Source organism: Rattus norvegicus, chromosome 20 (assembly GCF_036323735.1).
Source record: "Rattus norvegicus strain BN/NHsdMcwi chromosome 20, GRCr8, whole genome shotgun sequence".
In the NCBI taxonomy this organism is placed as follows: domain Eukaryota; kingdom Metazoa; phylum Chordata; class Mammalia; order Rodentia; family Muridae; genus Rattus; species Rattus norvegicus.
This window is the reverse complement of record NC_086038.1, coordinates 51,479,628-51,505,230: the sequence shown is the minus strand read 5'-3', so window position 1 is coordinate 51,505,230 and position 25,603 is coordinate 51,479,628. Positions and strand designations below refer to the sequence as shown.

General features: G+C 37.3%; 1 long non-coding RNA gene across 3 annotated transcripts in view; it reads right to left on the bottom strand.

The window, feature by feature from the left end:
• LOC120098847 (uncharacterized) overlaps positions 1 to 25,603 on the bottom strand; it is a 51,654-nt gene that overhangs the window by 3,978 nt on the left and 22,073 nt on the right. The window contains exon 4 of one of the 3 annotated variants that reach the window (XR_010060925.1): positions 74 to 19,890. The exons of the other annotated variants lie outside the window; for them this stretch is intronic. This is a non-coding gene — a long non-coding RNA (uncharacterized LOC120098847). The remainder of the gene's footprint in view (positions 1 to 73; positions 19,891 to 25,603) is intronic. 3 annotated transcript variants of the gene reach the window in all.

The following is a 25,603-nucleotide window of genomic DNA, read 5'->3' as shown; positions in this document are numbered from 1 at the left end:
TATTCCCTTCTTGTTCATTAACATTAAACTTCATTGCTATCCCAAAACCTCTTTTACAAAAGAGACAGCTCACCATTTCAGAGTATATATTGCTCATCTAGAGGATTGAAGATTGTTTCATAAGACCTACACCTGATAGTTCACAACCTCCTTTAACTCCAGCTTCAGGAAAATCCGATGCCTCTGAACTTTGCCAGCATCCTCACTCGGAGACACATAGACATAAAGAATTAGAATGAATAAAATCTTTAAAACAAATCTGTTTTCTTCCCTGTACCAATACTGGTTTATATACAATTTTACTGAATAATAATTAACAAACAATAATGACATATTTAAATAATTTTTTATGTGTAACTTTATGAAGCTATCACTAAACCCGAGATATTAAATATGCTCATCACTTCAAAATGTTTTTCTGATCTCTTTGGAAGTGAACTTTTTATCCCTCTCTGTTCATACTTCTCAGCCAATCAATCCCAATCCTAAGCAACTAACTAGTAATCTGTCATTATAGAATAAATTTAAAGTTCCTAGTGTGTGTGTGTGTGTGCTACCTGGAAGAAAAGTGCATCTTGTTAATGAAATCAAGAGGAATTTTTATTATGTCATTCCTGGTAGATAGAATAAAGCTAGTGAAACTAGTTGGAATGGTTCCACACTGCTGAGAACCTGGCAAGGAAATAATGGCCCGTGGACTAGCACAGGGAAGTACGAGGTCTAAGGAGTTGCACCGAGTGGCCTGTTTTCAGACAACTTGCTCAGAATGAAAGTAAGAGAATGCAGGCATCACAGGGAACCTTCTTGAAAAGCCTATTAGCTAAGGTGAAGAAATGGACTACAATACCAAAGATACACAGGCTTGGGATTCCAGTTCCATTAAGATTTGATATGCTTCTCAATAAGCCAGCATGTATAAAAATATATACTCTATTCATTATTGTGAAAACTTGGGGACGTGTTGATATGTAGTTAAACGCTAAAATCCGGTTAATCAGGAAAGGTCAGCACTAGGTCTTCTCAAGTACTAACCCAATACCTCATCATAATTTTGCAGTTCTCAAATTTACTCAATGCCCCTTAGACCATTTATTTTTCCTTCAGATTAACCCACATTTAATTATGTTTGGAAAAGAGAGGCTTCTAGCCATCATACAGTTAAACAGTTCCTTTTCATATATTTATGCACTTCTTGTGAAAATACAACTTAACATTTGTTTAGTTTGGAAAAGTAAAGGACTGTAAGGAAAATTTTTAAAAGTATCCGTCAGATAATTTAAAAATGTATATTCTTGAAATATCACTGTGGTGGTGAAAATAACAAGCCATAAAATCCCAACAAAAGATTTAAATAGCTTTCTACCGTACTTTTACAAAAGTGGTTGGCAAAATAAAAAATAAAAAAAATAAATAAGAAATCAAAATTTAAATCACCATATGAGAATTCACCTAGTAACTCCATCTATGAGAAAAAAAGCTAGGCCTGTCAGCTTTAAAAAAAAAAATGTCTAATGACATTTTGAAAGAAAATCAGAAAACTTCAAAACTTGTGCTCAATCTACTTCCTTAAATTGAAAGGTGGGAACTGCATCAAAGTGATAAAACCCACAAAATAAAGTTGAAATAAGGAGGCACATCTCCCTGCTTCGTCATTTTCGTGAAAACAGGGAGACTAGTTTCATTTTAAAATGAAACCTTAAAGCGAAGAGTTCTCTGTGGTGAAATACCACAAAAAATTATCAAAAAATTTGAAAAACATCTGAGAAGGATGTATGAAATGACTTCAGCTTGCATTTCTCAGCTAATTCCAGTTACTACAATCAGCCGATGATACCTGTATTGTTAAATTTATTTTGTTTTTATTATATTGTGCGTATTTCACATTTTCTTCTTCTGCAATGTGACTGTTGACACATTCCAATGTCTTTGAAAATTATTCCACAAACCCAAACTTCCTGTATGACCTGCAGCTCCCAAAATATTCCTTCTGTGTAATTATGTGGCCTGTGACTTTGATTGGACTCCATTAACTGCCTAAGGGTGATTTTTTTTGCTGTTGTCCCAAAAGAGTCAATAGATTTCTAGACAAAACAGCCTAATTCTACTTCTTGGTCAAATTTATCTTGGGGTAATTATATTTGGCTCTCCTAAATCTGAGCTGTTCTGTTTTCAGTCTGACTTGATATCCCTCCTGGGTACCAGCATTGTTCTGGTGCTGGGCTGTGAATTGTGTGACAGATGTGGAATCTCACCCTGGGGTGTGATAGAGTGGAAGACGCTGAAGTTGCTACACATCTACTTAAACTCTGTACGATCATTGAAATAAAAGACACGGTGCGAATAAAGGTTGTTTTTCTAAATGAAAGACATGTGGTATTAGGAACATTGGTAGCTCCGCATAGTGGTATCCTTTCCATAGACCCAGTTCATTTGACACTCACTGTAATGTTCATCACGAATAATTTTGAATATATCATTATTAACATCTACGATCTGTAACATTAGATTGAGGCACCAACAAAAATCACACACTGCTGACACCCAGGAGTTGCAGTCCAACACACAAAGACATGGTCTTTTTGGTAATTAGAATTGGTGTAAAAAGAATTGTATGTCCAAGTGGGTAAACCTCTATCTTGCCACAAGGAATGTAAAGTTGTCAGTGAAGAGAACAAAGGGAGATTCACACCCATAAGGCAGGACATTCCAAAGTCCTGATTTCTCTCTGGAGATTTTGTATTCCTTACTTTTAGGTTTTGCATCTTTAATACAAAATAAGGTTCAGACTATATATTTGAAAACCTGTTAGTGAAACTGCTGATTACTCCACCATACAAATACAATTATAGTTAGAAATTTAATTATAACCCACAACATTCATATGTCCACTATCTCAAAATGTAACTTTGTCTTGTAATAGGGTCCTAAAAGACATATATATGTACATTGTCTGAGAGATGTAGATGTGATAAGAGAGGAGATATCTATAGCTACATATATATCTATATATGTATACATATATGCATATACATACGTATACATGTATGCACATACATACATACAAACACACACATTATATCCCCATTGTATATGTCCCCATATAATAGCTTCTATCTGGAATCAACTTCACTGAATAAATGGATTGAAATACAGTTCACACGATGGAATATTATATAACTATGAATGGAAGTCTGCCATTTGTGGAAAAATGAGTAAGGATGAGTGATGTGCCAAGGGAAATGGGTCAGATACAAAAACATGTGTCTTGTGAGATCAGTCATCTTGTGTTGGTTTGAATATAAAATGTCTGCTGTAGGCTCACCTTCTTGAACAGTTTTTTTATTGGTTATTTTATTTATTTACATTTCAAATTTTATCCTCCTTCTCTGTTTCCCCTCCACAAATCCCCATCCCTCCCTCTCTGCTTCTATGAGGGTGCTCCCCCACACACCCACCCTCTCCAACCTCAGTTCCCTAGCATTCCCCTATGCTGGGTCCTCAAGCCTCTACAGGACCAAGGAACTCCCCAACCATTGATGCCAGATAAGGTAATCCTTGGCTATATATGCAGCTGGAGCCATGGGTTCCTCCATGTGTACTCTTTGCTTGGTTTGGTTTATTTTGTGGGAGCTTTGGGGGTTCTAGTTGATTGACACTGTTGTTTTTCCCATGGGGTTGCAAACCCCTTCAGCTCCTTCAGACCGTCCCCTAATTCCTCCACTGGGGTCCCTGTGCTCAGTCCTATGGTTGTTTGCAAGCATCCACATCTGTATTTGTCAGGATCTAGCAAAGCCTCTCGTGGGACAGCTCTATCAGGCTCCTCTCAGCCAGTGCTTCTTGGCATCAGCAATAGTGTCCGGTTTGGGTGTTTGCAGATGGTTTGGTTCCCAATGTGGAGAAGTCTCTGGATGGTTTTTCCTTTAAGGGTTATAAAGTTGACAACCTTGCACAGTTGGATCCTAACTAGAGCAGAGCAAATCTTTGGAATGTTATCGTCCTGCCCAATGTCCTGTCCACTCATTCCTTCCTGACTTCGAATTCAATCCATCCCTGGTGGTTTAAATAGATATGGCCCCCATAGACTATTTTGAATATTTTGTTTGAATGTTTGGCCCATAAGAAACGCCACTATTAGGAGGTGTGGCCTTGTTGCAGTAGTTGTGGCCCTGTTGGAGGAAATGTGTTCCTATGGGGACAGTTTGACATGTCATATGCTCAAGATCCACCAAGTCTGGAAGTTAAGTCTCCTCTTTGCTCCCTACTGATGAAGACGTAGAGCTCTTGTCTCCTACAGCACCAAGTCTGACTACACACAATGCCATGCTTTCTACCATGATGATTATGGACTAAGCCTCTAGAAGCCAACCCCAATTAAGTGTTTTCCTTTAATAAGAGTTGCCTTGCTCATGGTGTCTGGTCACAACAAGAAAACCCAAACTAAGATATCATCCATTGTTCTCTTGCCATGTTGCAACCCCTTACAAAATGGACTGTATCCCTCCAAACTGCAAGTCAAAATAACCACTTTTGTCTTCAGTTGATTTTTGAAATGCATTTGATCACCATAACCAGAAAAGGTAATTAAAACACACATGGATTTGAAAGAATTACAGTCACAGAAAGTAAAATCTGGCTACTTGAGGCTGGTGGAAAAATGTTATCTAAAATGAAAACAGCATGCAGTAATAACCTCAATGAGATATAGAGACCCAAAGTACAAAATAATGGCTGCAAGCTAATAAAAATGTAATTAATTTCAACTTTGCTGAGAATTTTCTTCACACCACCATGAAACAAGAAAAGAGACACCTGTAAGAATTCAAGGTCTCGTATTCTTACGTAAAGAGGAAATTCACAGATAGATACACTCACAGGGAACCTGTAACGAAAACATGAACACACAGCTTGTAATGGTACAAGTGAATGAGACTGCCAGCAATAAACTCCAGGAGGAAGAAAATGCTGACAGATTCCTTTCGCAGTCCTCAGAGAAACCAAGGCTGGGCCATTGACATTAGATTCACAACCTTTAGAACCACATAGCAGTAACTTTTTACTAAGCATATGTAGAAAACTAATATACATTTTATTTAACTTTAATATTAGTTGATATATATTATGTACTATATGACATATAATTATATTAATTGATTTTATATGGTGTTTATTTTTTATTTAGCTTTATAGTCTGCGTGTAGGACTTTCAGGCAAAATTATGCTATGTAGCAAAAGCTATCCTTGAACTCTTAATTCCTCAACCTCAGCTTCCCAAGTGCTAAGGTTAAATGGGTGAGCCACCATTTCCAACTGAAAAGCTCTTTCAAATATTAATATAGAAGAGAAATATTAACATTTCTACAAATGAGAAGGTTGAACACCAACAGTATGACAGAAGAATTAGGTAAATAATGTATGTTTCCACATGTTTTTAAAATGTATTTGATCTTGGTATTAGAATATATTTTAATTATACATTAAAATTTGGATAAAATATAATTTGTCCTTTCAGCATCACAAATGGAGAGTCAACCAGCTCTTGAAGCTCAAGTAGATATTCCTGGAATTCTTTACAAGGTGGAAATGTGCTGTGAGTTCAAACTGTCTCTTCACTGTTACCATCTGTCCATTCATAATTCTTTCTCATCCAAATCATACTATTCAGAGTTTTCCCTCCTTGTGCTCCTGCCAGACCCTCTTCATCATGCCTCTCCCCAGATCCATCTCCCTCCTTTTCCTTTTTGGAAAAAAGTCTGATTAAATCCATATTCCATTTTTAAATTATGTTATTTGGTTTTTTATTATCTAGTTTCTTGATAACTAGATATTCTAGATATTAGTCTTCTATCAGACATGGAATTGTTCATTTTTTCCCCACTTAATAGGCTACTATCTTGTCCAAATTACACAGTTTTCTGCCTTAGAGAAGACTTTCAGTTTCATGAGGTCCCATTTATTTTATTGGCCTTGGTGTCTGCCCCATTGGTGTTCTGATCTCAAAGTCTTTTTTGTGCTAATCAGTCATTGCTATTCTCAACTTTCTCTTTTACCAGATTCATTGCATCTGGGTATTCTGTGGTCTTAACATTAGGACTTAAGCTTTGTGAAGGATGTTAGGTATGAATCTATTTGGATTCCTTAACATGCAGCAATCCGGTATGACCAGCACCATTTGCTGAAGATACTCTCTTTTTTCCACCATGTATCTCTGGCATCCTTATTAAAATCGCATGTCCATAGGTGTTTAGAGTGAAGTCTGGGTCTTAAATTCAATTCCATTGATCATAGGTCTAATCATAGGTCATGTGAGGTTTTATTATTATAGCATTATGATACAACTTAAAATCAGGGATGGCAATATATCCAGCAGTTTGTTGATGTTGCTGCTGCTGCTGTTGTTTTGTTCTTTTTTCTGCCCGGGATTGTTTTAGCTCTCCTGGGATCTTGCATTTTCCTACTTTCAGGTCCAGGAAAAATATTGCAGTGGAATTTTGATCACAATTGAATTTCTTTTGTAGGTCGTTTTTAGTAGGTTGGCCATTTTTACTATGTTACTGGGAGATCTTTCCATCTTCTAATATTTTCTTCAATTTTTTTCTTCAAAAACTTGAAACTTTTACTATATGTATATAACTGTTTGGTTTCAATTACCCCCCCAAGGTATTTTATATTATTTAGGTTACTATGAAAGGTATTGTCTCCTTAATTTTTTTCTCAATCTGTTTGCCATTTGTATATATGAGGGCTAGAATTTTTTTTACTTAATTTTGTATTTTGCTACTTAGCCGAAGGTGATTTTCACCATTAGGAGTTCCCAAGTTCTTAGGGCCACTTGCGTATTCTTTCATTTTATCTGCAAATACTTACTTTTCTTCCCCATTGTATAATTTTGACTTTTTATCAAAACTCAGGTGCTCATATGTGTGTAGATTTACATCTGCGTCTTCAATTTAATTCTATTTATCAGCCATTTGAGTATACTTTTATTCAAATATCATGTGATTTTTTTTTTATACTATAGCTGTGTAGCAGAGCTTGAAATCAGGGATTGTAAGATCTCCATAAGTTCTTTTATGGTACAGGTTTGTTTCAGCTATCTTGTTTTTCTGTTTTGTTTTGTTTTGTTTTGTTTTGTTTGTTTATTTTATTTTGCTGTGCTTTTCCATATGAAGTTGAATATTGTTTCCTCAAGGTCTGTAGAGAAATGTGTTGGAGTTTAATAAAGATTTTACTGAGTCTGTAGATTATTTTGGTAAGATGGCCATTTTCACTGTTAATCCTACTGATCCATTAGCATGTAAGATCTTTCTGTCTTCTAATATCTTCTTCAATATGTTTCTTCAAAGAATTGAAGTTCTTGTTATACAGGTCATTCACTTGCTTGCTTAGGGTTACACCAAGATATTTTATATTATTTGTGACTATTGTGAAAGATATTATTTCTCTGAGTCCATTTAACTTTCGTATATAGTAGGGCTACTGATTTTTTTTGTTGTTGTTGATGTTGCTGCTAATCTTGTATCCATCCACATTACTAAAAGTGTTTACCAGCTGTAGGAGTTCCCTGGTAGAATATTTGGTCAATGTATACTATCATATCATTTGCAAATAACATTACTCTAACTTATTCTTTTCCAATTTACATCCCCCTGATCTCCTTTGTTTGTTTGCTGTAACTAGATCTTCTAGTACAATATTGCATAGTTATGGAGAGACTGGACAACCTGATTTTAGTGGAATTGTTTTGCAATTCTATCCATTTAACTTAATCCTAGCTATTGGTTTCTGTATATTGTATTTATTATGTTAAGGTTCGTCCCTTATATCCCTGATCTCTCCAAAACTTTTACCATGTGAAGGTGTTGGATTTTTTCAAAGAATATTTCAATATCTAATGAGATGATCATGTTTTTTTTTCTTTCTGTTTGTTTATATGGTAGACAAATTTCTATATATTGAACCATCCTGCATCACTGGGAATGAAGCCTACTTGATCATGGTGGATGATCTTTTTGATGTATATATACTTGAATTTGCTTTGTGTGTGTTTTAGTGAGTATTTTTGTATCATTGATCATGGAGGAAATTGGTCTGTAATTTTCTTTGTTGAGTCTTTGTGTACTTGGTGTATCAGGGAGAATGTGGCCTTGTGAATATGGCAATGTGCCTTGTTTCTGCTTTGGGGAATAATGATATGATCTCTTCTTTGAAAGTCTGTGAGAATTTAGCAGTAAAACCATCTGGCTCTGGTCTTTCTTTGGTTGAGATATTTTAATGACTGCTTCTATTTCCTTAGCAGTTATAAGTCTATTTGAATTGTTTATCTAACATTGATTTAACTTTGATAACTGGTATTTAATCAAAAACATTGTCCATTTCTTTCGGATTTTCTCATTTTGTGGAGGAGGGGCTTTGGAAGTATGACCTAGTGATATTTTTGGACTTCCTGTGTCTGTTGTTATGCCTCACTTTCAGTTTCTGAACTTTCAGGTGTGCTGTTATGTTGCTATTGTGAGCTCTCTCTAATTTCTTTATGAAGGCTCATAGTGCTATGAATTTTCTTTCCTTTTAGTGCTGCTTTCATGATTTCTCAGAAGTTTTGTATATTATCCATTAATTTTCATTAATGCACACATATTCTAAGAAGTCTTTAATTTCTTTATTTCTGCCTTGAAGTGTTTTCAGAAATCGCAAAGAAGTAATACTCCAGGGATAGCAGCTGGACATGGTAATGTGTAAGAATCATCCTGGTGGTGCTAGTTTCGAAGGCCTAAAGGGGTCATAGAGCATAGCTGAGGCCTGACACTGTGTGAGATGAGGGAAGGCCATTGATGAACATGCATCCCAGGACAGAAGAGATTATGCAAAGAAGTTGAGATTTGGCACCATGAAAAGAGCCTATGGGAGGTTATTTCTAAAACTTAGTTGCAGCAGAAGACCTCAGCATATTAGAGAAGCCAGTACCATGGGAAGACTACCAAGAACAACAGCAGTAGAAGAGTGGAGCCACCCAGAGCCTAGGGTGCTAAAGAGAGCAGCGCTGCAGAAGTGATGCAAGTCCTTCAGAGAAGCCCAGAAGTTCATATGTGAATCCTAGACATTGGAACAAGGTATTCTGGAGAACCCAAAATGTTAAAGATGCCAGAGCAATGGGACACCCTTGAGGAAATCTGTACAAGGAGTGGAACCATCCTAAGAGAAGGAAGTTTGTGGCAGCCATCAAAAATGAAAAGTGAGTTCGAGATCTGAAGACCACTTTGATATCCGACATGGAGATGCAGAGTTTGGAGTTAGCCTAGCTGGTTTCTTCTCTTGCTTTGGGGATTACAGTTAAGTGCTTGAACGAATCTCAGAAGAGACTTTTAACTTTGGATTGTTAACATTGCTGAGTTATAGACTATGAGGATTATTTTAAAATTTGGATTAAATATATTTTGCATTGTGCTATGGATAAGTATGGCCCCATAGACTCATGTATTTATAGTATCCAGGGAGGGGAATATCATGATTTGAATATGCTTGACAATGGCAGTGGCATTATTAGGAGATATGGCCTTGTTGGAAGAGATGTGGGCTTGTTGGAGGAAGTGGGTCATTGTTGGGGTGGACAATGAAACCATCCTCCTAATCACGTACAAGTCAATCTTCTCTTAGCTGCCTTCAGATGAAGATGTAGAATTCTCAGATCCTCCTGTACCATGCCTACTTAGATACTGCCACACTCCAACCTTGATGATAATGGACTGAACCTCTAAAACTGTTAGCCAGCCCCAATTAAATGTTGTTCTTATAAGAGTTGCCTTGGTCATGGTGGTCAAAGCATTAAAACCCTAAGACACATGCTGATTTCTGAGTTCATCGTTTTGGATGGATTTCTCCCCCTTGGTTTCTGTTTCCTCTCTTGTCTTATGGCATGAATGGCTTGAGTTTCTGGTAACCAGTGTGTCTTCAGGTCCAGTAGGGTATCCTCACTGAAGTGTAAGGTGTTCACATTGCCTTTTGGGTTCTGGGATTCTGGAAACTAGCATTGTCTCAGGAATTCCAGGTACCAGTTTGGCCTCTGGAAGAGCTGGAAACTTTTGCTAAAATTCTAGTCAGAAATATGGAACTGAGGGAAATGGTGCTATTGAAGACAGCTGGGTAGGCTCTAAGGAGTGTTAGCACTTCCATTAAAATGGGCAGTGTCTTACCTGGTATCTGTAATACTGGTTTGGCCTCAGTTAGAACAGGGTTCTTCTAGAGCTGTGGACTGAGCTAGGATACAGAGCCAAGGTGAAGATTATGACTTTAAAGAAAATCTTACCAACAGACATAATCCAACTCAAAATAGGTCACATGGGGAAGTAAAACTAGAGATAAAACAAGCAAAGCTCAAAAGATTTAAAGTAGCAAATCTATGACAAAATTAGCAATGACACAACTGAAACACTTTTGTTAGATTTCCAATTTTATTAAACAAAACAACAAACAATGCTTTTCAGTGACTGCTCCAGAAAAGCAGAGATTGGTGGAGTTGGTAAAGTTAGCTTTCACTGATCAGTTTTCAGGTTGCGCAACACCCTGAGGCCTATCTCAGGATGACGCTATGGCCCCTCTGCATTTACTCTTTTGTTGTCCTCAATTACAGTTTTAAACACCAGTTGGCTCCTGCTGTGGTTTTCTCCAAACCATTGGGTGGCCAGATATTCCTTGTTATCATATTCTTAATTATACATTGGTTCCTTTTGCAATCATTATATAAAGTTATTCCAAGTTACTCTTGTTTGTATTGCTAGTTTTCTGCATGTCTTCAATGTCACATTCTAAATATTTATTTCTTAAACATAATTTTGAATATTTTTCTTTAAGGTTCCCCTGAATGTAACATTTCTTCCCTCCCACCCTCGATTCTTTTCTTCCTCCTTCTTCTTCTTTCCCTCCTCTTCTTGCTTTCGCTTTCTTTCTCTTCTCTTCTACCCTTTCCTTTCTTCTCTTTTGGTCAGTTAGGTTTTCAAATTCTTGTGATTTCCCTCATGTATGTGTTTTATATATTATCTAACTGTACTAGATCACTGCATTTTGAAAGGTTATGAAAAAGTGTCTCGTTGGTTTTGGTTTGTTTTTTTGGAAATGGGCATCACCTTTCATTTCCCAGACTAGACTTGAACTCTCAGATGAAAAAAAATTAATAAAAAAATTCATTAGCCTTTCTCTATTCAAAGGATAAACAGGCTGAGAAAGAAATTCGGGAAATGACACCCTTTATACTAATCACATAATATAAGATACCTCAGTGTGACTCTAAACAAGCTAGTGAAAGATATGTATGACAAGAACTTCAGGTCTCTGAAGAAAGGAATTGAAGAAGATTTCAGAAGACAGATCTCCAATGCTCTTGAGTTGGCAGAATTAATATTGTAAAAATGTCTACCTTGCCAAAAGAAATCTACAAATTCAATGCAATTCTTATCAAAGTTCCAACTCAATTCTTCATAGAATTGGAAAAGCAATTTGTAAATTCATTTGGAATAACAAAAACCCAGGATAGCTAAAACTATCCTCAACAATAAAAGAACTTCTGGGGGAATCACAATCCCAGACCTCTGTATTACAGAGCAATCATGATTTTAAAAAAAAAACTGTATGGTATTTGTACAGAGAGAGGCAGGTAGATCAATGGAATAGAATTGAAGACCTAGAAACCAACCCACACACCAATGGTCACTTGATCTTTGACAAAGGAGCTAAAACCATCCAATGGAAAAAAGAAAGCATTTTCAACAAATGGTGCTTATTCAACTGGTGGTCAGCATGTAGAAGAATACAAATCAATCCATTCTTATAGCCCATGAAATTCATAGGCAAATGGATGGAACTAGAAAATACCATCCTGAGTGAAGTAACCCAATCACAAAAAACCACACAGGGTATGCACTCACTGAGAAGTGGATATTAGCCTAAAAGTTTGGATTACCAAAGATACACTCCACAGACCACATGAAGCTTAAGAAGAAAGACAACCAAAGTGTAGATGGTTTAGTCCTTCTTCAAAGGCGGAACAGAAATATTCACAGGAGGAAATACAGAGACAAAATTTGGAGCAGAGACTGAAGGAAATGCCATCTAGAGACTGCCCCACCTGGGGATTCAGCCCATATACAGCCATCAAACCCTGACAACATTACTGATCCCAAGAAGTGCATGATGACAGGAGCCTGAAATAGCTGTTTCCTGAGAGGCTCTGCCAGAGAATGACAAATACAGAGGCGGATGCTTGCATCCAACCATTGAAGTGAGAATGGGGTCCCCAATGAAGGAATTAGAGAAAGGATTGAAGAAGCTAAAAGGGTTTGAAACCCCATAAGAAGAACTATACCAACCAACAAGAGTTCCCAGGGACTAAACCACCATCTAAAGAGTTCACATAGACAGACCCATGGCTCCACATGCATATGTAGCAGAGGATGTGAAAGCCCTTGTTCCTGCCAAAGCTCAATGCCCCAGTGTACAGGAATGCCAGGGTGGGGAGGTGGGAAGGGGTGGGTCGATGTGTGAGGGAACTCTCTCATAGAAGAAGGCTGAGAGGGAATGGGTTAGGGGGTTAATGAATAGGAAACCAGAAAAGGGGATAATATTTGAAATGTAAATAAAAAATATCCAATAAAAGAAAAAAAGAAAGAACTGAGTATTTTCTTCAGAATCCCAAACTTCTTCTGAGTTTCATTTTTCTTTCAAATTCAGTCTCCAAAGCTGATCTCTGTCTTCTCTTACCTTTTTCTCCTCTAAGAATTTTTATTACTCATTCTGCCACTGGTCATCTGCCTTTTCAAGTCTTGTAGTAGTTAATATTTGGCCTAAGAGACCTTTTCATCATTGTCCTATTTGAAAGAGACACACTCTCAATGAAGATAATTGTAGCTTAACCTCCGTTCTTTCCTCTGCAGGGGCAGTAACCTGGGTAGAAATTGAATCTAGTTTTATGATCAAAACCTGACTCTTCTGCTTTTTTCATACATGTGATGAATCTTCATCTTGTCTGTGTTTGCTTTTACTTGCTTTGTATGTATGTGATGAAGCTGGACAGCATATTCAGATTTGGGGAGACATGGCTACCTCAGTTGCCCCAGCTCTAGACTAAACCATGTCCCATGTCCTACAAGCTAGCTTCCCTATTTTTTTCTATATACCCATCGTTAGTATGTGGCTTCGATTTTTCAAAAATGCCTCAATTTTATGAGACAGGGCCTGCTCAGTCATTACTTTCATGTTCAAAATAAGGAGAGAAATGGAGATTGACAGGTAAAATGGGGCATTCTCCCTGATAACGCAGTCCCCTTTAAGAGCTCTATCAGAAGTTTGCCCCAGAACTCTGCTTATGTCTCATTAGCTACTGCTGCCGGCAGGAGAGGAGAGATAGAGTATCTTAGTGAGGTACCCTCCTAACCCCAACAAAATCATTATTTTCTTAATAAAGGGATGGAAAATGGTTTCTGATAGGTACTGAACATTTCTGCTATAGGAAATAAAATTTCTTTGTTTGGATAATGGAAGTGGCTTGCTTTACTCCACCCCTAACATATCTCTATTTCTAGGCATGCATTACCCCCAAGTGATTATGTATCTGAATTGGATAATAGTCAAGATATATTCAGTTCTGCTAACCCATTTTAAATCTGTGCATGCATTAACTATATTTTATAGTAATATGTGTTAGCTCAACTTTATAATCCAAAGGTATTAAGTCAGCAAAATATGGCAAGTTTAAAAAGATGTTATAAATTTGAACAACTATTTCAGCCAGAGAAGTCAAATCATTATAAATTTTTCTGTTCTGCATGCATTTGAATATTCTTTGATATTAAATAACTATATTTTGAGCATAATAGCTCTAATAATAGCTTTGATGTATATCTACTTGAATCATTCAATATTTCACCACTGACTAGAAGTTTCTGGTTAGCAGCATAGCTGTCATTTAGCCTCTTGCCCCAGAGTGTGAAATGTATTTGATTAATACTGAGCTTTTTGCTCTGCAGAATTCTCTGCACTGAATGACTAATGTAAACTTTGAAATATTTAGTATCAAAGGGTAAAAAAGAGGGGAAGCAATAACCATAGTACATTGAAGGACACAGAGAAACCGCTTGAGTCCAAATGAGACTCTAAAAATGAGGAATTGGAACAAGGGTTCCCCCATTCTCTCCCCTTGGTGGGGGAAGAAGTTAGTCCTTCTCAAGGAGTGAAAAGAATCTTTACGAAATCTGTTTGCATGTTCCAAATTTCTCACATATCCTTCAGGAATTATTTTAGCCTTACTCAAAAACTGTGTGTGTGTGTGTGTGTGTGTGTGTGTGTGTGTGTGTGTGTGTGTACGCGCGCAAGTGCAGACAATTTTAGATGGTTGGTACTTAAGGTTAAATTCAGACAAAGTCTCCAAATCCAGCACCATTGACTTAAAATTTAAATTTTTCTCCTGGACAGACATTTGATGGGAGATTTCCCAGACAATAAAGTAGATTGGCAATATTTTCTTAGTTGCCCCAGGTTTAAGTCTCCGTATTTGGGAACTGTTAACAATTCTGTATTTATTTACAAATAGCAGGTCTTATATGAGGGTTGAGGAGACAAAGCAGCAAATGAAGATGCGGGCGTGTGGTAGAGCATGCTACACCTTGGATGCTGTTGATTTAGTGGCAGTGGGAAGACTGCTAATAAACTTCCAAGGCAATATATTGCTGTAAAAGTCTTTTCCTAGTAGCCACTGTGCAATATTCTTTCTGAGATACATTTCTGCCTGAGATTGTATCTTCAGTATGGTCTCACCTCCAAATGAGAGCTCAGTCTCTCAATATCTTGTCTACCAAAGATTTACCCAATCTATTTTCTTGTGGAGAACAGTGACAGAAACACTGAAAGGCATATGTTAAAAAGCCAAACCAGTCCTACTCCTCACATGGGCCTCCTGAAGCAAAAGCATTGAGAGTCATTAAGTGACTTCATTAATAAGTCAGTTGTAGGAATAGAGTGGACATAAGGAAAATTACACAGCCTGCCTTGTCTTGAATGGTATAACCAAATACCTCCTGGATTTATTAAATGACAGAAATTAATTTCCTCTAGTTCTGGGAGCTAGAGGTAACAAATGTAGACCTGTCAGTGTCTAATGGGAATGACAGGGGTTTGGGGTTTTAAATGGATAGCTAACGGCCATTACCTCACATGACCATTTAGGGGTACTTACTTAGGGTTTCCACTGCTGTGAAGAGAAGGTCTGATCCTTTCCAAAGGGAAACAAAGGGAAGAGTGAATTTAGAGGAGAGGAAAGGTATGCTGGGGGAAAGTGCAAGGAGGGCAGGGAGGGGAAACTGTGATTGGGGATACAATGTATGAGAAAAGAATATTTAAAGGAAAAACATCAAAGAGTACTACTCATTGCCATTTCTTTTATGATGTCTCAATATATAAGATATATTCCAGATTTCAAGAATTTTATAAATTTCTTTCAAACCCAAAAAAACTATGTTCTATGTAGTTTTTCGGGATACATGAGCACAATTCCCAAACATGTTTATTCTAGTAATTTAATAAATAAATAATAATATTTTAATTTAATAATAATAAACTAGGGGGTTGGGATTTGGCTCAGTGGTAGAGCACTTGCCTAGCAAGCACAAGGCCCTGGGTTAGGTCCCCAGCTCCGGAAAAATAATAATAATAATAATAATAAACTAGGTTCAGATCAGATAAAAACTGAAGATGTTATGCAAAGTAAGTAAATAGGTAGAAATCTAAGTGGAAAAAAGAGAACACAGAAACTTGGCATTATCCTATCAAAAGAGAAACTAGACATTGGAACTAACCTGACAAATACAAACACTATACAAATCTCTACAGAATAATGTCTAAGTAAGATAGTATAAGCAATAAAAACGAACTCATTCTCTTCTTAGTGCAGGTATGATGACATTTAAAGCAGGCAGACCATGAGTGGGAATGATAGTCCCTGATAGCATGATGGATATATTCAGGATATAGTGTGCATGTCATTTTAGGTGGTATAAATAATACTTGTCAAATTCATTACAAATGATTTTAGTAAGAAGTCATGTTTGTGTAGAGCACAAGTTTATTTTACTATAAGTTTTAGTTTACTTTAATTATAACACAACACAGGACAAAACAAAATAAAATTAAGCAAAGTCTCTGTCATTTCATTGCTTAAGTCTGAATTAATATATGAAACATTATTTTAAAATCAACCTTAAAAAGATGCTTAATTTCCATTAACAGTAAGACAAAGTGAAAAGTTATAGAGACTGGAGAGATGACTCAGAAGATGAGAACACTGACTTCTCTAGCAGAGGACCCGTGTTTGATTCCCAGCACCTATGTGGCTGCTCATATGTAACACCAGGTCCAAAGGATCTGACATGCTCTTCTGGCCTCTTTAGGTACCGGGCAGACATGTGATACAGAAGCATACATGCAGGGAAAAGACCCAAACATGTTTTCAGAAACTTCCTTTCTATCTCTCTCCCCTTCTCTCCCCATCTCTCCTTTAAAAGGATGAGATATGGTCAGAATTCTAACTTGCATAGTCTCTTAATTTTTGTGAATAAATGAAGTGTTATTCATAAAAGAACGAATGCTAAGAAAGTTATGCAATTTCTTTGATATTTTTGAGGAAGAAAAACATTCACTCCATGAAAAGAATGAAGATCAGCTCTCTATATATAAACAAGAAGATACTGTGTGCTTTTGGCTCACTGTCGAGTTTCTCTATATTCAGTCACAGAAGAAAATGAGAAGTTAAAATAGTTTCATTGCAAGGGAATGAGAGAATTCTGCTCCGGAGGAAATTTTCCTGAATGAGGCTCATGCTACCAGTCTGCACAGTTCTAAATGTTTATAAGCATGGTGCCAACAGACAACTTTCACAATGTCCATAAACAACACTGATTCCAGACCCAAATGTCTCCCTGCTGTGGAATGGTTAGTAAGCAAATGCAAGCTGTCAAATAGCACCTTGAAGCCAGATTCCATACCCAGAGCAATGTGTACAGGCTGATTCGTGGGCACAGCACACTACCCTCTATCTTTAACAAGAGAGGCTCTGAAACACCAGATCTGTTTGTACTGAAATAAAACACCCCTTTTCTCAAGTTTCTTTTCTTTCACACGGTGAGTTCAAGTGCCAATTAATTATGTATTGAACAGGAAACTGAAGCAGAGAAAGGTTGGTTGGTATTTGTGTCTTAGGGGGTGGGGATGGGTGGAAGCAGTGTTTCAGTAAGGAATAGAATAGTGTATGAAGACTGTAGACTACACTTTGAGAACATTTCTTCAACGTTTTAGCTTTCAAACAGCAGACGATGCCAAAGACAGAAAAATAAGTAAAATGAAGAATGCAGTTTCCTAGGGTGCTTATGCTGAGTGGCAGCAGGGAGTAAAAATAATTGAAACCCTGTTTCAAGAAGTTTTGAACTTCTCAGTGTTTATTATTTGACTTTATTTTTCTCCTTAAAGAAAAAAGTGTACACTTTAACAGTGTGATGAGCTTTTATCCCAAATCCAGATATATAATTTGAAATTCTGCATTTATGAACTACTAATAGAAATTATGTTTCGTGACATCCTAAATCAATGGCACAGTTTACAAACATTATTATTAAGAGTGCTCGGAATCTTTGCCATTTATTTCCAGGGTCTTAGCTTCTTGTTCAAGAGAGAAATAAAAACCTAAAGTTTAATAAAGAATAGCAATAAAAAATGTTTTCAAAGAAAAGCTATAGAACAGATAAGAAATACACTGTCAAGAATTAACACCAGGCCAAATGAGTGAGGGTACTTAAGGTCATAATTATTTGGGGATGTTTCCTTTCAAAGAATGTCTAAGTCACTGTTCTACTGCTGTGAAGAGACACAATGACCACAGCAACTATCACAAAAGGAAACATTTAATCGGGGCTTGCTTACAGAGATCTGGACCCTTATCATCATGAGGGGAGCATGGCAGCAGGCATGACAGGCATGGTGCTGGAGAAGTAGTTGAGAGCTGCTTCTGATGTGCAGGAAAAGAGAAAGAAAGAAACTAGCATGAGTTCTTGAAACCTCAGTCTACCCCTAATGACCTACTTTCGCCAACAAGGCCACACCTGGTTCAACAAGTTCACAAGTCCTAATCCTTCTAATCTTTTCAAAGAATTCTACTTCACTGTAACTAAGCATTCACATATTTGAGCTTAAGGGGTCTATTTTCATCCAGACCACCACAAGAAGCTCAAGAGAAAACATTTCCTTTCTGGGCTAGTAAGTGTTGTCAGTTTCACACCACATAGAGAGGAACTTCTTGACTGAGCGATTTCCCGGAACAGAGTAGCCTGTGAGCATGTCTGTGGAGGACTGTCTTGATCTTGGAGGGCCCTGCCTTCTGTGGGCAGTACAGTGTGTATCCAGGTGCACCTACTCTGCATGAGAAATCTAGCTAAGCCTGAGTTGTGAAGGAGTCAGCAAGATGCCATTTTGTATTGTTTCTGCTTCAGGCTCCTGCTTGAGCTCCTGTTTTGTCTTTTCAAAGATGGACTGTGACCCGGAAGTCACATAAGCAAAGGAGAAACTAGAAAAGTTGTTGAGTGTGTACTGTGGGTGGTTCTTCATTTGATTGACAAGCCTGAGTTAGATAGGCCTCTGCATTATGCTGTCTTGTCCCATGATATCTCTGATTTTAACCAACTGCCTTTAACCAACAGCCTGGATGGTTAAGAAAGCAAATTGTATTCTCAGTGATACTTGACTATTCTTGTGAATCTGTCCTGTGCTGGTAATCTATTACTGGAGTGAACAATTTTTGTTTCAACTACACAGCATTAATGATGCCCGAAAGCTGGTGTCTCCAAGATTTGGATCATCCACAGCCTGGACTCCAGTAGGCATCACGTGCACAATTTCAACTGTTCTTCCTCAGGCATGCATGCTCTCTTCCTCTCTTTGAATTTTCTATTTACACATAAAATTCACTATGTTGAAACTTACATCATCCTGCTAGTCTGTCTCACTTCTCAATATCCTCCCAGTCAACAAATCACATTCATAACCTCAGTATTTCTAATAGCTTGATAGTTTGTAGTCATTATTAGATATGCTGATGCTTCTTGGATTGTAAGAACAGTCGCTTTTTTTTTTTTTTTTTTTTTCCGGAGCTGGGGACCGAACCCAGGGCCTTGCGCTCACTAGGCAAGCGCTCTACCGCTGAGCTAAATCCCCAACCCCGTAAGAACAGTCTCTTATCTTGATAAATCCACTTCCATGTCCTTTAGTCATTTCCCACATGCTTTATATAGTAATATTTATAAAAATGTTGAATATGACATGAATATGATAACTTTCCCAAAATTCTTTGAGAACCCAATAAACTCTTGATATAATTTTCTTAATAAAATGGTAATATTCCTACATGGTATGGCCATTGGCCATCCTCCAACCTCAGATTTTGGATATTTTGGTGCTTTCCTTCTCGTGTGATAATCTAGTCATACCCATCTATACTTAGGTCTCTGAAGACACTGGAGTCTAGCACAGATGAAACCCTCTTAGCCACAGAATCTTTTCCATCATTACCTGTCAGCCAGCATTTTTCTACAGTGCTCCCTTTTGCTTAAGGTTCATTTAAGTTCTGATAATTCAATCTTCTTCATTAGTATTATCAAATATTAATTTTTATTTTTATTATATTATACTTATCTCATTAGCTAAATCCTCTACTTAGTTTTGTGGGGCCAAGAAGTCCATTTGCCTTTTGGCTCTTAGTTCTGCCTGGTCAGTCATAGTAGCTGACATAACATAGGTGTTCAGTAATGTGTTCAAGGATGATACTGTCATAGTTCACTTCAGCTGTCCACTTGATCCAAACTTGACCTGGAAAGAAGAATGCAACTGAGGAATTCTCATCATTGGAGTGGCCTAGATCTATGAAATATTTATCAAATTTAATTAATAGAGGAGGACCCAGTCCATGTGGACATTGCCAATCCTAGGAAGGAGGGCCTAGAGTATATGGAAAAGGAAGGTGAACTTGAACATGGGAGCAAGCAAGTAAACAGCATTCTTCTGTGGACTCTGCTTAGAGTGAGTTCCTAACTTGGCTTCCCTCAGCAATGGACGGTAACCTGTAAGCTGCCACGAACCCTTTCCTCCCGAGTTTGCATCAGGTCATGCTGTTTCTCACAGCAACAGGAAGAAAAATACTTGTATAGACAAAAAGATATCAAGTAGAAGTTTAAAGGATGGTCATCTCAGAAAACTATGTATATAAAAGAATTTTCCCTGAGACATTTTTAAAGTGAACACATTCAACATCACAAGTCCCCTTGCAGTGATTGTGCCATGAGACCAAACCATGCTGAGATTTTACCAGTGTCAGCTATACAGGCAAAGAATCATCCAGGAGTGGGTTGAAAAAATAAACAATGTAAATACATTAGTTTTAACTAAGAAACTCCAACTAACAAACTCTGAGAGCTGCCAAGGCACTCTGTCTAAAGAAGTAAAAATGCTTTCAAGTTAGCAAGTAAATTGTAAGCATGTGGGCGTTTGGGAAAGTGTTTCAAAATCACCCATTCACTTAAGTATTTTAAGCATGCCTCCTGCGATTTAGCTCAAGCTGCAATTTAGGATAATTTGAGGGAAAGATTCTCCAAGTAGAAATAATTTCAATCAGCTCTTTTCTAAATTATTACAAGCTTTAAATTTATAATATTAACTGTCCTAATTAATAAGGTCTCCATGTCTTTGAAAGTGGAAAATAAGAGTGTTTGGTCTTAAATTATAGGTAGTACGAAAAAAGCATGTTTTTAAATAAATGTTATCTTTAGCAAAGAGGATAAGAAAATGTCCTCAAAACAAGTGAACAATAGCTTTTAAAAAGCTGCAAGAGCCAAGGAGCTGGTGAATCATCCCCTTATTCTTGCTGACTAAATCAAGAAATAGTCATAGACCACACCTACATGAGCTAGGAGGATAGCCACCAACCCTTTGCTAAGTGTTCGTTGAAGAGTTCCAAGGGAGAACACATGTGTAAAGAGAGGTGAGAAAACTTGCAGGCAGGATCCCTTGGGGAACATTTCAGAATGGCATAAGTCAATTTCATTGTGTTTATTTTGATAGTAAAGTGCCTTTATTGGATTTTAGGGATTGGGGTCTTGCATCTGCAAGGTCAAGAAACATTGCACGGTATCTCAGTGTCTTCCTAGAGCCAGTATTATTTGTGATTTTTATCATCCTAATTTCCATATGTTCATACATAAAACATAAATGTCTGTGTACAAAACATATGCAAATTCTTACATTAAATGATAAGGTATTAAGATGATAAGGTACTAAAACATTCTTTTAACTATGCTTAGTCTAATATTTAATTAAATAGATAATATTTAATATTGCATTCATAAGAACAAAGTCATCTCTAGTCTATTTATTTGTAGGTATTAAGAATATAAATGCTCCCTCTATCCCCTCCCTTCATGTTTTATAGAATCATATATAAGCCATACCAAACTGATGAGGAAACATTTTGAGTCTAGAGACATTCAAAACATAGATCTACAACCTTCTTTCAACAATGAATTCCTGAAAAAAAAAAACGCATTAAAACTTTTGCCTGAAGAAACTATTTTCTATAATAACATGAATTCCTCTGACAGCCGCGAGAACCTGTCTCCTGCTGTTAGACTCTCAATGGGAAAGAGATGAATAATTTTTCATCCTATCTTTGAACAATGTTTAAATTATTCCCCAATCTTCTGTGTTTCACACTAAATAATTCTCCAGTCCGCGGCAGCTCCTCTTATTTGAAATTGTCATTGTTGATCTCTCCCTGTACCCCTTCACAGTCCTTTACAAGTTATGGAAACCAAGACTGCGAATTTTAATAAGACTCAGATGTTACGTTTTTCATAATACAGTTTGTAGATTATATCCGAGTTTAAAAAAAAAACAAAAACAAAAACAAAAGAATCTGAGAAAAAATGCCAACACTTTACCGTACAGATTATCCTCTGAGGAAGGCTGTCTGTATTTACCGTCACCCTCATGGGAACCTGTCCCCCTGCTCTGCCTGCCTTTGCTCACCTTCATTGCAGAGAAGGACCAACAGAGTATACTCTGAAACTCTTAAGAACTGTTAACAACATCATGGAATGACTACTCCTGGGGCCATTTAAATAAAATAAGAGTACCAGAGGTTTTTACTAAATCAGAACAGGAGTGTGTTATAAAGGACAATTCTGATTTCTCATATAGTCAGAAGAAAACAGTTTTAATTGGATTATTAATGTAGCCCTTGGGGCCCATACAGACCTATAGTGTTCAGTCAAATAAAATTTTACCTAAAAAATTTTGTACTGGGATGAAGTGTTTTCAAGCTCCTTAGAATGAAGTGAGTTATTGAAGTAGTGTGCCTTTGTGACACTGTAGAATACAAGTTTACATTTTCTTATCTGACCTCAATTTCTTTTAGAACTGTGGAGGATAATGAAGACATTCTAAAATGAACTTGTTACCTTAGCCTAAATAATCATCCAAGAGCTTCATCCCTTTACATATTTAATAACTTTAAGCTAATGATAAGAAATATTTATTCTGACACTGGAAATACCTTATACTTCTTGAGAGTAACATATTTCAATGTTAAGGTTCTTAAGAGCGCAATAGACTGCCTCCATTTGAATATCTTCTCTCATGTGTTAGATTTCAATCACAAGCTCTTTGCTTTGTTTTTCTCATATGTAAAACAGAGGTATAATGCTTTGGCATGACGATGGGCTAATGCTTTATCTTCACTTGTCTTAGTCAGAGACTTGTATCGGTGTCATAATGCAAAGCCATCAATGGTCCATCATTGTCTTAGCAGTGCTAAAAATTCCAAAGTTCAAATTCTATCTTGAGACTCAAGGGTTACCTGTAACCCCCTGTAAAATCAAAATAAAAAAGGAGGTCACATACTATCAATATACAATGGGGCAGAATGTACATTACCATTTAAAAAGGAGGAAATGAAGCATAGTGAGGAAATACTGGACCCATGTGAGCTCAAAAACCAGCAAGACAACCTCCAAATTCTGCATCTTTTCAAAGTATTCTTCAGATCTTCAATTCCTTTAATGTTTGTTGAATGCAAGCAAATTCTCTCTCTTGGGCTGACTCCATGTAGACTCTGCAGCTCTACTTGGCAGGTATCTATGACTCTGGTATCTTCAACATTTGGGGTCTCCAAAACAATCCTAGGCTTAATCTTCACGAATTCACATAATGGCCTCTCTGGGCCTACATGCAGAGACACCTGTTAAATGTCTTTCTTCAGTGCATTTCCTGAGCTGCTGATGGAGATTTCGCAACCTCTTGGATCCTTGACTCTAGAGCCAGAATCATAGGGATGAAGCTGGCAAGCTCTGCTTGTAGGAGCTGGGTCTTAGCCTTCTTCTTCAACTACATTTTCATTATTTTTGTATTGTCCATGGTTTCATTCATTTCATTCATTTTCTCATTTAATTTATTTTTAGAAGTTGGAAGTTTAGCTGGTTTGGGGGACTTTATTTGGGCTCAGCACTCTGTTTATTTCATTTAGCATCAGACTTTTCCTTAAACATTTTGTCTCCCTGAGTGTAAGACTTAGCTCCATTGTACTCCCCAGTGTTTCTTTACTAACCAAACTTTACATTTTCTATTTTTCCTTGGTCTGCTCTCCCCATTTCACTATAGATCTACATAAGGGTGACCACTAATAAACACAAAATAGAGTCAATATAAAGCTATCTTGAACTCTAGTTTGCTAATGCTATTAATCCAAAATTTTTCTTTTTTTTTGGTTTTGTTTTGTTTTTTAATTTTTCTTAGATATATTTCTTTACTTACATTTCAAAGGTTATTCCCCTTCCCAGTTTCCTGTCCATAAGCCCTCATCCCCTCCCCTCCCCCTCCCCGAAACTGCCATTCCCCCCTATACGTTCCCCTTATTGCCCCCCCATATTCCCCTGCACTGGGGGTTCAACCTTGGTAGAACCAAGGGCTTCCCCTTCCACTGGTGCCTCAACAAGGCTATTCTCTGCTACATATGCAGTTGGAGCCCTGGGTCTGTCCATGTATAGTCTTTCAGTAGTGGTTTATTCCCTGGAAGCTCTGGTTGGTTGGCATTGTTGTTCTTATGGGGTTGCAAGATCCTTCAACTCTTTCACTACTTCCTCTAATTCCCCCCAAGGGGGTCCTATTCTCAGTTTGGTGGTTTGCTGCTAGCATTGACCTTTCTTTGTATTGGACATGCTCTGGATGTGTCTCTCAGGAGAGATCTATATCCGGTCCCTTTCAGCATACATTTTCTAGCTTCATCACTCTTACCTAGCTCTGGTGGCTGTATGTGTATAGATGTGTATATATATATACACACATGGGCCACAGGTGGGTCAGGTTCTGAATGGCCATTTCTTGAGTTGCTGCTCTAAACTAGCCTCAGGCTTGCTTATCTATCTATCTATCTATCTATCTATCTATCTATCTATCTATCTATCTATCTATCTATTTAGATGAGAGTTGAAACCACATTTTTCACCAAAATGTTATGATACTGGATTCTAGGTTTCTTAATACCCTTCCACACTGAAACCACATGGCTAGAGCCATTATAATCTACATTGCTCTCAGCACCACTGCTTCTCCTGCTCCTACTAGATTAACGTGTTCAACTAGATTTCTAGCCCAAAAGTCCCAAACTCTTCCATAGTCCTTCAAAAAAAAAAAAAAACCCAGCATGGTCAAGTCTGTCACAGAAATACCCTGCTCCCTGGTCTCCAACTTCTGCTTAGTCGGTGTTCAGTTCTACGAAGACACCATGACAAGTCTTATAAAAGGAAAGATTTATTTGAGGCGTATTTATACCTCCAGAGGTTTGCTCAATTATCATGGCAGAAAACATGGAAGTGAATGCAGACAGGCTGCTGCTGCTGCTGCTGCAGACATAGCTGAAACTTCTACAGCTGGACCCCAGGCAGCAGGAAGAGAGCGCCACTGGGACGGCTTAGGCTTTGCAAACGTTAAAACTCACCCCAGTGACACACTTCTTCAACAAAGCCACCTCTCTTGCAACAAGGTCATATGTCCTATTCCTTCTCAATTAGCACCATTCCCTAATGATTGTGCATTCACATATATGAGCCTATGAAGGCCATTCTTATTCAAAACACCAGAACACTTCTCCCCCTTAAATATAAAAGATGTTATGTGAACCTTGACCCTGCCTCTTACTTTATCCTCCTATATAATAGTCATTTCAAATGAGGTTAAATAATTGAGTGACATGAAGAAAAAAAAAACAACATTGCTTAAAATACCGAGGAAATTGAAATCACAAAACTAGAAGGAATATGGCAATCAAGTCCAAAAAGATTCAATGACACAATTTCTTCTAAAAATATGCATCAGGAGGCAAACAGACACAGATTTCCACTGAAACAGCAACTTGAGAGAGATTTAGGCCTAAATTTAAGAATGTACAACAAGATCTTTTGGAAGGAGGAGGAAAAATAGGGGAAAGGAAGAAATTCATTTTTATTTTCAGTTCCTAGAGAAAGTACTAAAAGTT